The sequence below is a fragment of the Paramormyrops kingsleyae genome, chromosome 16, assembly GCF_048594095.1.
Source record: "Paramormyrops kingsleyae isolate MSU_618 chromosome 16, PKINGS_0.4, whole genome shotgun sequence".
NCBI lineage: Eukaryota > Metazoa > Chordata > Actinopteri > Osteoglossiformes > Mormyridae > Paramormyrops > Paramormyrops kingsleyae.
Window position 1 is genome coordinate 21,458,215 of NC_132812.1, and position 15,058 is coordinate 21,473,272.

The window sequence follows — 15,058 nt, forward strand, 5'->3', positions numbered from 1 at the left end:
CCATAGTCCAAAGACACACTGTTTGAGTAATAGATGCCTCTTGCCTATTCTGATCGTGAAGGGTTTAAATTCTCCATAGTATGTGCCCTGGGATGGACTGGTAACCCATGTGGGGTGTCCTCCTGCTTTGTGCTGCCTGGGATACGATCCAGATGGATGGATGGATGGATGGATGGGTAGCTCCTCGTGTTTTCAGTAGGCAATAGCATTATGTGTTTTTTCTTGTTCTGGCATTTAAGGGCACTGTCCATTGTCCAGACGCAGACCATGACGCTACGATCCACGTACACAGTGAGTGTGAATGCCCTGCCAGCTCATGGCAGATGTGACTGGTTCCTTCAGCCATCCTCTTTCTAATTCAACCTCTGCAGAAGTTCAGCGAGACAATAAGGCAGAAAGATGAACGGCGTTCACGGCTCACGGGACGGCAGTGAGGGCAATCGGGGCCTCGCCATGTACATCCATTGAAAACCAATTGTGTGGAAAGTCAAGAATGATGTGCCGCCTTTATGGTGTCTAAGCGGGTATCTTACATCCAGCCCTCGGACACTTCAGGGAGCTCTTGCGTGTCAGGCAGTGTAATGGCCCTGTGAGGCTTTTCAGGCACCCAGAAAATGTCTGAAAATGTTCCATTGAATAACTGACATTGCCCATGTTGAAGCCATAAGTGATCAATCCTCACATCTGGCATATATATCTTTTTTCCAATAAAAAAAGTAAGTATTTGACCTCGGTGTTCCTTGGTGAGCAATCACATGTGAAGTGACCAGCGTGCGTTAACTTTTGCCGCACCTGCACCCTGGGAAAATGCAGTATATGCAACGTTATTCTTATATTTAAAAGAAATAATGAAAACAGGGCCTGTGGCTGGTAAGGGGCGGAGCAAACTGACATGCCAGCCCATTCACTCGCCTGTGAGTCAATAACAATAACAGGAAGTGGATCTCTGTTTTGTCTCTCGGCCCCAGCCCATGCCCCAGTACCCGTCTGGTTTCCTAGCATATTCCCCTAAAGCTGAAGTCATAATGGCTGAGTTGTTCCCGAACCCCTGCACCATTTGTTAGAGCCATACCCTGTTTACCAATGGTTCTGTTCCCTGTCCCTAATGGAGCAAAACTTTAAGCAAATGATCTCCTCGAATACGGCACAAAACACAGAATTGTGCTTTTTTATATCTATATATCAAAGTGACCCCTTTCCATCCAACCATCCAATACACCAATGTATTTTTTGACTCAACTACTTGCTCACTTCATATGGTTAATCAAAACCTCATTGAGTTATTAACTAATTAAGGTAACCGGTTAGCCTGCCCTGCCCTCCTGATCAACCGGTCTGTGGAAAGCCTACTAATTTCCAGACTTCAAAAAAATCTATGAAAAACACTGTAGCTTAAAAAAATCTGCCCGCAAATAACTTATAATAATACACAAGTTTCCAACATTAAAAAACATTATCCAGACATAAAGTCACGTAAGTAAAAATAATAATAGAATTAGTTAGGTTTTCAATATGGCCGCTTACTCAGCACTTCCTCTTTGTTTACATGAATAATATGTCACCCCGCAAAGTATGGCAGTTGTATCTCCCGTAAAGGTCAAAGGATCAATAGCCATCATAGGCCTTCAGGCTAAAAACAAGCTAAAATGCTCAAAAACAGAAAGAACTACCCCCGTACAAAATGGTGTCCATGATGTCATGATGGTGGCGTGACAGGTGACAAGTCTTCAGGAGAGGATGCCCAGAATGACTCTTAGAACTTAGGATACAAAGTCAGGAATGGATTTAAGCAGAAAAAGCTACAATTAAACACAGGGTAAAAGGGGTTAATTGGAGTGACGTGGAACAATGTGACCTGAGTGGTTGCTGAACCAATCCAGACAAGATTTATATTGATTGTTGCCAAGCGGTAGAGCTTTCAAGTTGTTGTCTTGAGAAGTCTCCAAAATGCTTTTAATAGCTGGGGAAACCGACATTACCATGTCTATGAGCTTGTTTACAATTCAAGTTTGTTTGTCCGTGTATGTAAAGCTCTTGAAAGTTGTTTGTGTTTGGTTAGCATCTTGCGACTGTCAGAATTTAAATTATGGCATGTTTGTGCATGCTGTCTGGGTGGTTTAGGTGTTTAACTTCAGGAAGGTTGGATCCCTTGTGCTATTTTCAGATAGAGGGTGCAGGCTTAGGTAATTACTTAGGTGAGCTGGTGGTGAAATATGGACTGTATGTCAGTCCATGACAGTATGGACTGTTTCCGTAAACATTCCCCTGCATTAACAATATAGACGTTGCACTGTAACCTGCGTAAGTAGCTTTGAAGAACCTGCTAAGGATTTTCATAACACAGCTTTGGAGAAGAATCCAGGAGATTTTGGCGACACAGGTCTGAGGTTTTGGCCAGTCCACCCCCCCCCCCCCCCCCCCGCTCCCCCCCAGCACCTTGAAAAAGTCAGTCAGCAGCGGACTGCCACTCTGTGGCCTCTGTTGGCATGGAGAATGTCAGGTGGGAGAGGCGGGGGGGGGGGGGGGGGGGGGCACGAGTCACCCACAGATGGCGCCCCACTGCCTGGCAGTGTGTAGAAGCTTAAGGAGGCAGCAGTGGCGGGAACGCCTCCCCCCACCTGGAGAGATCAAACAGAATATCAGCTGTAGCCTGCTTGCCAAAATTATTTTACAAATGCCACTCACTATTTTTATTTATTTTTTGTTCTTCAAGTTCATTATTCATCTAAAACCTGTATTGGGTTAGAGCCCCATCCTGGATTGTTCCCGTAGCCTCCAGGATCGGCTCCAGACTCCCTGCAACCCTGAATAGGACAGAAAATGGATGGATGGATGGATGGATGGTTGGATGGATGGATGGATGGATGGATATTTTTCTAAAATCTATTAAAAAATCCTTGGGCTATGACTTTGTACAAATAAAGTAATTCAAAATGGCATTCAGAAGACAGACTCTGACAGAGCATTATTAACAGAAACTGAAGTCTTTTTTAATCATAAAACCTCCCATGCAGACGTCCTCCATCCTGCGCCCTGTGCTTCCAGAGAGGGGCTTACCATGACCCTAATTGGAAGGACGATGGATGGATGGAAATTATAAATGTTAAATTATGTACGGAGAGCTATTATAAATCAGTAACGGTTAGGGCTGAAAAATGAAATGGGAACACCTTTGACACAGAGTCATTTATCAACAGAAATTCCGCCAGACAAACAAAGATGGCTGATCATCAGCAGTCACTCTGCTGAAGAAGCCTTTTTGGTTCTGGAGCAGAGCGTAGACTTGCGTCTGCGCCAATCCACTTACGCGGGGCTGATCCTCCACCAAAGTAATTAGCAACGCTCACCAAGAAGTGCACTCGAGGCATAGAAAATTTGCGGACGGGGGGCCAATCGGCTAAATTGTAGACCCCGTCTTAAGAGACGGCAACGTCTTGGCCTGGGAACTTGACATGATTCCGAGCCTCGCAGATGGAGGCGACGGAGCAACCTGTCAGTCTGCGACAGGATCTCGCCTGGCCAATTTCACAAAGTGCTAAGCATCTATTAATATATTAAGGACAATATCATTCCGGCAAAAGTCAGCCGGTAAGCAAAAAATGTACCAGTGCTCGTTAATTAAATCGTGGACATTTCAGATTTTAATCACAAACATGGAGGAAGGTAGAACATAGGAAATATTATGTTATTTCTCTTAGGATCAAGTGAGATAAAATTGCGAATTTAATCGCTCGGAACAATCTTTGCATGCATGTTAAAATGCGGAGTAGAAGCGTTTTAAATTAATGGAGTCCTCCCCCTTTTAACAAATTTTTACCACGAAATATATCACCTCTTGTTAAATTGTGGCTGCAGACAAAGAGCTGGAAAAAACAACAGGAGACGGAGGTATTGACTGTTGGAGGTTGTCAGAGAGGGAAAGATGAGACTGTGTTTGCTCTTGGTCAGTCATCGGCGGTTTTGAAAACTGAAACGTTTCTCCGAGGCAGTCAAGGTGCAGGAGAACTGGGGGGGGGGGGGGTCACACTAAGACAGAAAATCTGTTGTCCTGCCACATGAGGCTTCATAACAGTATGGAATAAAGACAGAATGAGTCTATTCTCAGTTAAGATACAGAATTAATTATGAACAAATACATAATGAAGCGTATAAGTTAAGGCTGAACAAACGTTAAAGTAAAACCCACAGCCCTCACTGAAGGCACCAGAATGACACCTCCGAGATCTTTTTTTCCTCACGTGTCTGGTCCTTCCAGGGAGGACTGACCGTTGCCTAGCCGCAGTCATTCCCATGGTGACGAGGCACAAAGGGGTCAGGTGACCTCACAGGCAGGAGAGTAGCAATTAGATGAATCCAATTATTTCCCCGAAGCCTTCTCAAAGATAAGAGAGCCAAAGCGATGTACTTTTACTTCTTTATGTATCTCGATGGAAAATGAAAGGGAAGGATCTGGTGTTTTAAAATCTGACAGCACATCCCATCATACTCATCTGTCTATTTTAAATGGCATTAGTCACTTTCATCTCCATAAGAGCCGTCCTATTTAAAGCCCGTATCGGCTCAGTGCTGCTTTACCACTAATTAGCTGATAACGTCAAACTTCTGCAGTCAGGCAGAGCTCTGGACGCCTTTATTTGGAGCCTGGATAACAGACGGCCGCGAAGAGTCAAGTCCCTTCTGGCTCTGAGTGGCGGTTATTCAGCTGGAGCGACTGGGGCTCTCAGAACGGGGGTCAGCGCACCCTTCCTCTTAGCCCAGGTCCTTGCTCGGCATGGGAGGGAGCGGCTGCCTGGGCCTGCGCTCAGGACGATGAAAGGACTGAGGGGGGGGGGGGGCCTTCCTGTCGAAAACAGTGCCGGTGCTCTGATTACATCACCTGCTTCACACCCCAGCCGTGGCCCCCACTTCCCACTGCGTTTTTTTATTTACTTGTTCCTGCAGACACACAGCACTATACTTTGTAAATACCATGCAGCTATTTCAGCTTAAGTCTCTCAGGTCACCCCCACCACCGACCCCCCCCCCCCCCCACCCCAGCCAGTCAGATTTGAATTCCAGTGGCAATGCGTTTTCACAGTAAATTGTGACTCCTGAAAATGAACAGTTGTTGAGAATCTATTAAATTCTTGCTTGTCGTATTCGGGCTCTTAGAGCAAACGAGTGGCCAGGACGACATCTCTGGACCGCGTCCCGCTCGTAATTATATTTTACGACACAAAACACTCGAGGACCAGTCTGTGGTTTGTTGAATGATGGTCGATTATCCTATATGCCGGACACTGAGGTCCTTGATGAGAATTCACACCCCGGTTCGAGGCCGGGCTCCATGTTGACGCACAGCCAGGTGCCTGACCACAAACAAGGCCAAAGTGCCAACAGACTGCCATTCATTTCCTGGAAACATTGGAGGGGGGGGGGGGGGGGTTGATGGCAGGAATTTATTTCAGACATGAACGAAGTGCCCTTAGATCTCCTTCTGGATCCGAGGGCCCGGAGCGCGAGAAGCCCCACAATACCCAAATTAGGCGAAATACAGTGGGACCTTTCGAAAACAGCCTACATATGATGCTAAAAGCTTCACTATCAGATCAAGATAGCTAAAAGAGAGCCTGTATTTACAGGGCAGCCATCACAGTTGAAAAAATGGCACCAGCCCAGCAAAAACATAAGGCCTTCCTGGAGCTATTGGATCCCGGGTAAGAGTCAGAATGTCTGGTGGGAACCGAATTTCAGGGGCATTTTAGTAACAGCAGAGTTTTCCAGAGCTCGCTGCTTTCCTGATCGTGGTGTAGCTCGGTCACCCGGGAAGGCATGGGGCTCTTGTGCATCTCCTCTGGACCAGCATGAACGGAAAGTACCACGGTGACAGAGTGGGGGTGAGAGGCAGACTTCACATGTCACCCCCAGAGCCAGAACCACCCCCCACCACACACACCGTAGGTGGAGCCAGCAGCAGATCAGTATCCTGGGGTTCTTTGGCCTGGGTTATGCACAGTGACAGCTGTCCCTGGAAACACATCAACACCCTCATCCACGGTACCCCCGTGCCCTGGGCACGCCTGGTATTTCTCACCCGTGAAGGGAAAGGAGACATCACCTCCAAACCCTCTAGCTCAGCTGTTTCTGGAAACAAGACAGCCCACACACTGGCCCCACCCACAGGACAGCGAGACATCGCAGCGGGACCCCAGTGTCAGTGCGATCCTAGCAGGATGCTAGAAGGATGTAAATCACACTCAACACCAGTGGACCACCTTCAAAAATGTATGAAAAATAGCTCAAAGAAGTGTGATAGATAAGTGCACAGTGGGATAGAAGAGGTGCGCAGTGCGATGATAGATGGGTGTGCAGTGTGATAGATAGGTGCACAGTGTGATAGAAGAGGTGTGCAGTGCGATGATAGATGGGTGTGCAGTGTGATAGATAGGTGCACGGTGTGATAGAAGAGGTGTGCAGTGCGATGATAGATGGGTGTGCAGTGTGATAGATAGGTGCACAGTGGGATAGATTGGTGTGCAGTGTGATGGGTGTGCAGTATGATAAATAGGTGCACAGTGGGATAGATGGGTGTGCAGTGGGATAGATGGGTTGATGGTTCGAACATGAGGCCAGCCATGATTGTACGCACCCTCCAGATTCAACCGTAGTCCTAAAGAACCACAGTTAACGCTAACGGGCGACTCTCTGAGTGTGCGAACATTCTGCCATGGAGAATGGTCTCCATGTCTCTACGGGATGAGTGTCTTGTTGAAAACGGATGCCTTCATAAATGCATTACACTGCAAAACACTCCTTGTATTGCAGCACGGACCTTGAGAGTATTCACATGATCATATGTGCAGGTTTGATATGTATTCGGTGATGCATGGCTACACGGCGACATCGATCACCATTCACAGGAGGTAAAGGCATTCCTAAGCACGCCTGTCAGAATGACGAAAATCATAACATGATGTCTGGGAGCCCTTTAAGGGGGCGGGTCATTCATTATTCACACCTGCAGCCAATCAGATCTCACCTCTGTGTCATGGTCGTAATTAGAGCGCACCGGCCAACCCGTCAGTCATCCGGCCGTGGTGCTGGCTGACCTAATAATGTTTTAAACACCTGCCTCACACACAGAGGGGTACAGATTGATGGATAGCGCCAAAGCAAGGTCTGGTCCGGGGAGGACGAACCCACAATTAGCCGGGATCACCATTCCCTCCTGGGCCACTTTCTTTGGAAAGGAATCATCTTGATCCATGGTGACATTTTTGTCAGGGGCAGGGCTTTCGTTATTAAACGTTTCTCTGGTTTGTCAAGAAGTATCAATCAGCAAAAGTCCAGAGACCCGGCAAGGCCACACGGTACACAGCCGAAGCCGGGATTGGCCACACCTCCATACCAGCCACTGCAGCACAAAACTGGAAAGTCGCTGTGTAGAGACACTATCAGAGATGTGTGTTTTTTTTTGCCAAGCGCCTGGGGGAGTATGTCACCGACACCCGAATCTTTTGTATAAGTCTCTGTTCTGCTTCACATGAAAAATTAACGTTTCGCTCATTGTTTTCCGAAGTTTTTCTCAGACGATTAAGTAAATTGCAGAACTGCAGGCATTCGTACAGATAAGATGGTAACGACGCTCATACTTTCCTGTTGTTCACTTATCGCTGATCTTCGGCCCGGAAAACTTATGGGACTAATGATATAACTGTTTCAAATCTGTGACTCAGCTATAATGGTGGGCTGAGTAAATGAGGTCATCTGTTTGTTAGCACACCATCATTAGCAAGTGAAAGCGAGAGGAGAGCCGGACGGGCCCCGGGCCCCCGGCAGAAGGTGACTGACATAATGGGAACTGGGGCCGTGTGTCTTGGTTATATAGCTATAAATATAAGAAAGATGTACAGGCTTGCTGGATATTCTGGAGGCTGTATCACCTAATCATGACCTGACCACTGACTGACAGTCACCTCAGACTGCAAAGTCTCTCCTTATTAAGTCCTAGACTCATCCAAACAAATTCTCGCCAGAATCCTGCAGAAAACCATACGTTCCATGAGTGTCCAATAGGGGGCTCCCTGGCTGACACCCTCCAACCAGCAGGAGTCACGTGTGTCAAGCCTTTTAAGCCGATCTTCCTATTTCTCTGTGCATCCCGTCCATCGTATCACCAACAGCCATAGTCTCCTCCCCTTTCCCCCATCTACACACCAAGCTACCCAACTCAGTCTGTCTTCTTCTGCAGAACAGCTCTTCAGACGACATACGTTAGGAAAGGTCGCCGGCCTGAATCAGCAAGCAGGGAGAGGTATAAAGCAGGAGAAGAGAGTGGGGCTGGGGGAGAGGGTGGGGGCGGGCAGGCGCCCAAGCTTGCAAGAGGAGGAAGAGCAAGGGGAATTCTGAGGTTATTGTGTCATTTCGGTAATTGAACGAACGTATCCATTAATCTAAAAAAGAACGAGCCAGAGCTCGCTCACATCCCACCCCGGAGAGTCATAACCATGAAACTAATGGATGTCAGCGGAGAGATTTTATCATTTATTTTAAATCTGGATATGTGGGGTTTGGGGTAAAATTTTGGAATCGGTAACATGGATACGCTAAAAAAAAATGGGAAGGTATAAACCTGAAAGCGCCGGGATCTGGGAGAAAGGGAGCGCCGGGAAATGGCAAGGCGAGGCGCTGCCCCGAGGTCTGCCGGATTTTTTTCCTCTTTCGCGGCTGTTCATTATTTCCCAAGTGGCGAACAAAGCCGGTCAAATCAAAGGTCTGCACTTAAAGACACAAAAAAAACCCTCGGCAAACAACTCATCCCAACACAAACGCATTTCATTTTGCTGTTAATTACACTAATGGACGTTTCTTTGTTGTTCCCCGAGATATCAATCTGTATGGCTAATGGAGAGGGAGAATCCGCACCCGGGCTGCCTTTGTCCCCACAAGCCCCCTGCGCTCCAACCCAAGAAAGCCGGAGCGGTAATTAGTTTAGCTGCGGAGCTTCTCTGCTTGCCAAGAGAGGGATTCTCTCAGGGGAGAGGAAGGGCCTTCTGGGTCTTTCTCATGCCAGGGGCCAGGCCGCCATGACAGAGGGTCCCGGGGGCGAGGCCAGGGATGGGGGCAGGAGTCGAGCACAAATCCGCCCCCCTGGAACACACCCTCCCGGAACTGCGCGCTAGGACCCCGTTTCAAAAGGAAATGAGCTACTTTGTGTCTACTTCACAACTGATGTCTTTTTTCTCATTTGTAGTCAACTATTAGTACAACCCTTTTTTTTTTGGCTAGTCTGATTTCTTTTTGGAGGGGGGGTTTTCATCTGGGGGGGGGGGTGTTTTGTTAACACCTCGCTGAGTGGCCTCAATGGCTGAATGAATGAATATCCTGCCCCCCTCCTCCTCTTTCAAAGAAGAGATGGGGGAAGGTGGCAGGGGTGCTTTTTGGGGTGTAATCAGGGAGTTTAGCACCCCTTGAATGCCAGGGAACAGAGCCCTTTGTGCCCGTGAAGCGTCTCGATTCCCTCAGCATTCGTGGACAGATCCAAAGCCCAGAGGCTTATTAATTTGCTCTCCGTAGACTCTGGGTAATTGGGCCTGCTGGCCGGGATCAGACTCTGCTCCCAAGTTCAGCAGCATTAAACCCACATTGTATTCACGGGCACACACAAAAGACCCCCAGGTCTCCGGGGAAAGCTTTCAGCTGCTGAATGTGGTCCTCGTGGAGTTGGGGTGGTGGGGGTCCAGTGGTTTCACTTTAGAAAAATCCTGATCACTTACTTACTTTCCCCAGCAATTACACTGCATTTAACTGCAGCCTTAATGTACCGTAGACTTTCATACTTAAAGCACAGGGTATTTCGGGAGAGATATGAGTAGCTAAGTTCAGCATCAGGCAGGGGCACTGCCCTGTGCTTGCAGAGGGAGAGGATTTTCATTCATCTCCCAGCTTGTTTTCATCCCACAGACCTGCATTCATCTCACAAACAGCCCCCCCCCCCCGCCCCCAACAAACACTCGCTGACTCGTGCAAAGCGATTATTTAGCCTCGTAAACCTGGCGTGTTGCGGAGAGCCTTGTGTGTAATTAAACTGCTTTATGCTCATGTTTGGAAGGATAATAGCTGCCGTTGGCCTGTCAAGGGGCTCTGTGGAAATTCTGTAGTTCCTTCTGCAGAACTTTGGGCAGGAAAAGTTTGAACGCAACATACTATAGACCAGGGATGAGGGAAGACGATGAGTTTGTGTCTGAGTTAAGAGTTTAACAGTCTCATCAAAGAGAACAAAGTCAAGAATTTATTCGATCTAGATTCGGCCTGCCTTGTGTCTCCCACAGAAGGCTTGCTGTATGCTTCAGCCTAAGATGGCACAGTGGGTACCATCATCACCTTCAGGGTTTGGGGTTCAAATCCTGCCCCCGCTCTGCGCTATCCACATCCTTCCTGTGTTCTCTGCTGTTTCCGAATGGCCCGCTGCGTGTGTGTGAGCCCTATCTTGTATCCTGAGCTTCTTGGGACAGGAGCCAGGTTCACCACAAACCCGTACTGGAGGAGTGGTTATGGATGGGTGGGTTAAGCCAGTGCTAACCTGCCACTATCAAGTTAAACGGTAAAACATGGTTTCTCTATGAAGATCATCAAATAATGGAAGAAAGGTGTCTTTTCAGCTCTCCAGTTCTGATGGTAATATAGGTAATGCTGCGCTCTGACACCCTTAGTTCCCGAGGCGTGCAGGTATGCTGACGGGTACCTCCCTCAGGCAGGAAACCAGACACTGGCTAATCCACCCCCCTCCCCAGACCACCAGAAGCACCGTAACTTGCTGGTGGAGCAGCTCAGAATCCGGGCTGAGCGCCACAGAAACCAGGCACCAGGGTTTAGGGCTGGCATTTGGGGGTGTAATCGCGGTAAGCCCCCTTCTGGCTGGCAGAGGAGACCAGAGCCCACCTTGTAGGGGGCATGAAATTGAGACGTTCTGGAATAGAGTCTGGGAATCTTATTAGGAGCTTCTCTGATCCAGAGGCACCTCAGCCTCCTCGGGGGGGCAGGTCTGGGGGGGACCAGCCAGGGTAATTGTATTGGTTTCACATCAGCCTCAGCAAACAGGCAGAATTTATTTTTTTTTTAAATGAACTCCCAATCCCGTAATTATTTTTTTACGCTCACGAATCCAGGCAATGAGAGGAAAATAGATTTCCTGTTAACACACAGCGTCATTACTCTCCATCTCCAGCTAGCAGGAACCTTGTCCAGCCTTTCTGGCAGCATTTTACAGCGCGACCACATCGACCCGAATCGCCTATGTCATCCTCGTCTCACGTCATGGCTTTGGGGCTTTTGTGGGGGGGGGGGCAGGGGTGGACTAACTCCACCATTACCCGCACAGACCCAAACACATGCACTCTGCTGCATGTGGTTTGAGGAGCTCTCGACAAAGGCCTGCACATGCACAAGGCGCTATATCATTAAAACACATGGGAAAAGAGAGCTGGACTTAAGCAGTTCAAAGGCAGCCATCCCCGCCGCTGACCTTGTAACTGTGAGCTCGTACAATTCCCTCCCTGTGCATTTTATTTGTTTGTTTGTTTGTTTCCTTGTTTGTCAGACACCTTGAGGCAAAATCACAGCAAAGAGGGGAATAGCCTTGCACAATTTTTCCTGAGATTTTGTCTTCCAAATCTGGCGGTTTGAAGACAGGTTCTATATGAATAATGGCATTGGCACCTCTGGAATGTGACGCCACTGGCTTGTGCCAGAGGTTTGAATCGACTTGGACAAGCCAGGAAGGGGAGCTAAGCAGCCTGGAGGCTGGCAGGTCAGAGGGCAAGCGGGCAGCAGGCCGGCCGGCCGGTACACCTGGCACCCTGCACAAGCCATGGCATTTAATGCCACTACAGTTTAGTTACATAAAAATATGCAGAGCAGGCCTGCCATTGTGGGCAGCCATGCTGGGGTCACACTCGTCCATCAAGAGGCCCGCTGTTGCCTCTGGCTTGCTCACGACATAACGTAATGTTGTGAAAATGCACTATATACATAAAATTGAATTGAACTGAATTGAATTGGAAGGGAATTTGTCTGGTAAAGGAGCCATCGAATCCTTAAACAATGCACAATTCAAGGCACCCCCGAGCAAGATGTGAACGCGGGCAGCAAATGACAAACGGCCTGCTAATTGGAGGCTCGTCGACTGACACGTTTTATCCTGTTCCTCGTTCGTTGAGTGTCGCTCATCGGTCTGTTCTGTGAGCTCCAAAGAGAGGGGGCCCAGTTTCTAATGTTTGAAAATAGATCAAACAGCAATGGCCTCCGCCAGGGGGGGTAATACATTGCCCACTCTATAGTTATCTAGGCACGCCGTTTAATGAAAAGCACATTTCATCAAAGGCTCGTGCTCCCCACTTCCCAGGGATCAAAATTTGATTTTGCTGGCGCAATTTTCGACATCAGGCACCCGTGTCAAGCGGTCAAGCCACAGTGCAACATTTCCCACCCACCCGCCCGCCCGCCCGCCCGTCGCCTGTCAGTCATGTGACACCTCTCAGCCCTGTTAGGTCACCCTCCCACCCAAGGTCTCAAGGTTCTGCTTCTTCTGGGTTGATATGGATGGTGACATTATTGGTAACACTTGACTTCTGTCCCTGGAGGTATGGGGTCTACTCTTTGAAAATAATTGCAGATAATAGTCTTGTAATTGAATTTGTATACATTTTTAGCCACCAATACTGAAATAATGCTTATGCATTTTGAGGGTCCTTCTTCAGGATAACAACGTCAGATTTTCTCCTGGGATTTGAACCTAGAACCTTCGCAGGCAAACATGCTGACTGCTTTTCCACTTATTTCTATACCTGTGTGTCAAGCAGAGTCTGATCCTGAGATATTTCAGCTTCTATTTCAAGGATATAATCGGGAGAGGAAATGGAAGGGCAGGCTGTAAGACACCTGCCACTGTGACTCAGCAGTGTGGATACATCCCATAAAGACAGACGGGGGGGGCTGGGATGTTCATGTCGAAACAAGCCCATCCCCTGCCTCAGTAAAATCACCCCAAAACGTCAGGGTAAAAACGTATAAATACTCTGTAATGATAGAAGCTCGGAGACCCAAATAAGGAATGTGGGTGGTTATTAGAATTAGTTTTCACTGGCCATGTAAGGTCAATTTGACTAGGCGTTTGCTCTGAAAATCACACAGACAAGATGATTACTAAAATAAATGGTAACATATAGTATTAAAGAGTGGGATTCCTGAATGATTTTGCAGTGAACAGTGTGTAACAAGATGAGCAATATACACAGTGCTAAGTGCATAACATTATGAGCCCTGAATTGCAATTTGAACATTGTGATTGAAGCGATGCCTGTGCGGAGGTGGAATATTTCTGTTCAGTTACTCAGTTGCAGCATTTATGCTATATTAGAGGAACTAGCAAACGGACAACAAGAGCAGCAAGCAGGAATCGTGGTCTGGGACATGGAAGTGAAGAGGTCGATAGCCAGGGAGTCAGTCTTACAAACACGTATGTATCTCTATGGCCTGGAGCCAGCCGCAAGTAGGAGTATCTGCCAAAAGGAGGGACTTACGCCACAAGTAGGAGGGGTAACCACAAGCAGGAGGGACTTACACCACAAGTAGGAGGGGTAACCACAAGCAGGAGGGACTTACGCCACTAGTAGGAGGGGTAACTGCAAGTAAGGGGGTGTAACAACAAGTAGCAGAGACTTATGCCACAAGTAGGAGGGGTAAGCACAAGTAAGAGGGGTAACTGCAAGTAGGACGAACTTACACAAGTAGGAGTGACTTACACCACACGTAGGAGGGGTAACTGCAAGTTGGAGGGACTTACACCACAAGTAAGAGGAGTAACTGCAGGTAGGAGGGACTTACGCCACTAGTAGAAGGGGTAACCACAAGTAGGAGGGGCAACCACAAGTAAGAGGGGTAACTGCAAGTAGGAGGGACTTACGCCACTAGTAGGAGTGGTAAACACAAGTAAGAGGGGTAACCACAAGTAGGAGGAACTTACGGCACTAGTAGGAGTGGTAAACACAAGTAGGAGGGGCCTCTGTGGAAAGCTGAAAACAGTTGTCAAAATGAGAGTCAAAATAAAAGTTTGCCACACCTGAAAGTTGCCGGGCAATTATTTTTGAACAAATACACTCTGACGTCTCACTAATGGTAATGCTTTTTTCATCTGACAACAGAAAACTGACCAATCAGGACGTACCTCTTGTAATCAATACCTCCTACTTGCCGGCTCCAGGCTGCAGACATACCCTTCTCAACACACATGACGAGGAAGGTAAGAGTACAAAGATTGTCTGGAGAGGAACTTAGAGAGGGAACGGACCTAGAGAGGGATGGAGATTATGGTAACACACACGACACTGAGATAGAGCTCAGTATGTTGCATGGGACAAACAATACTTTGCAGTGAGGGATAGGGCAGGTAAGTGTAAGCCGTGACGGAACAGGTGTGGCTCGTGATTAGCTCTGCTCGTTAACCCACATTCACGTGAGTTGTGACACATGCACTCATTTGCGTTTCAGTTCAGTTTTCATTGCCTGTTTCTATGGAGGTGGTCACCCTGGCCTCCTGCAGTTTTAAAAAGAAGCTTGATAAAGAACTCACAGTTGGGGGAAGAGAATCTTCTGGAGGGTGGAGCTTCCTCCTCACAGTGTGACCACTAATGGCGCACGGTTTTACGACGGGTGGGAGCTGGAGGGTGATATTTAACCCGGCACCCTTCAGGTGCCGACGTGTTGACTGTTGATTATACCTCTTTGATGCCGTCCCAAGCAGAACGGACATGACCCCTGGAACCATGTCATCCCCAGTTGAGATTCTGGGGGGCCTGTGCTATAGCTGGCTCCTCATTGTTCATTGGCCAAGGTCTGTCCTCGTGATGACATGGGGGGGGGGGGTCAATGATCTTTCAGACTGAATAGCCGCAGCCAAGAGGACAGAGGATTCCAAAAGTAGGTGTTTTGTTAGACTTGACCTGTCACGTAATGGTCGCCGTTGGGTCACAGGGGCATCTGGCTGCTATGCTGCCGTTTATGAGTCTCGGCCTCGTGACAG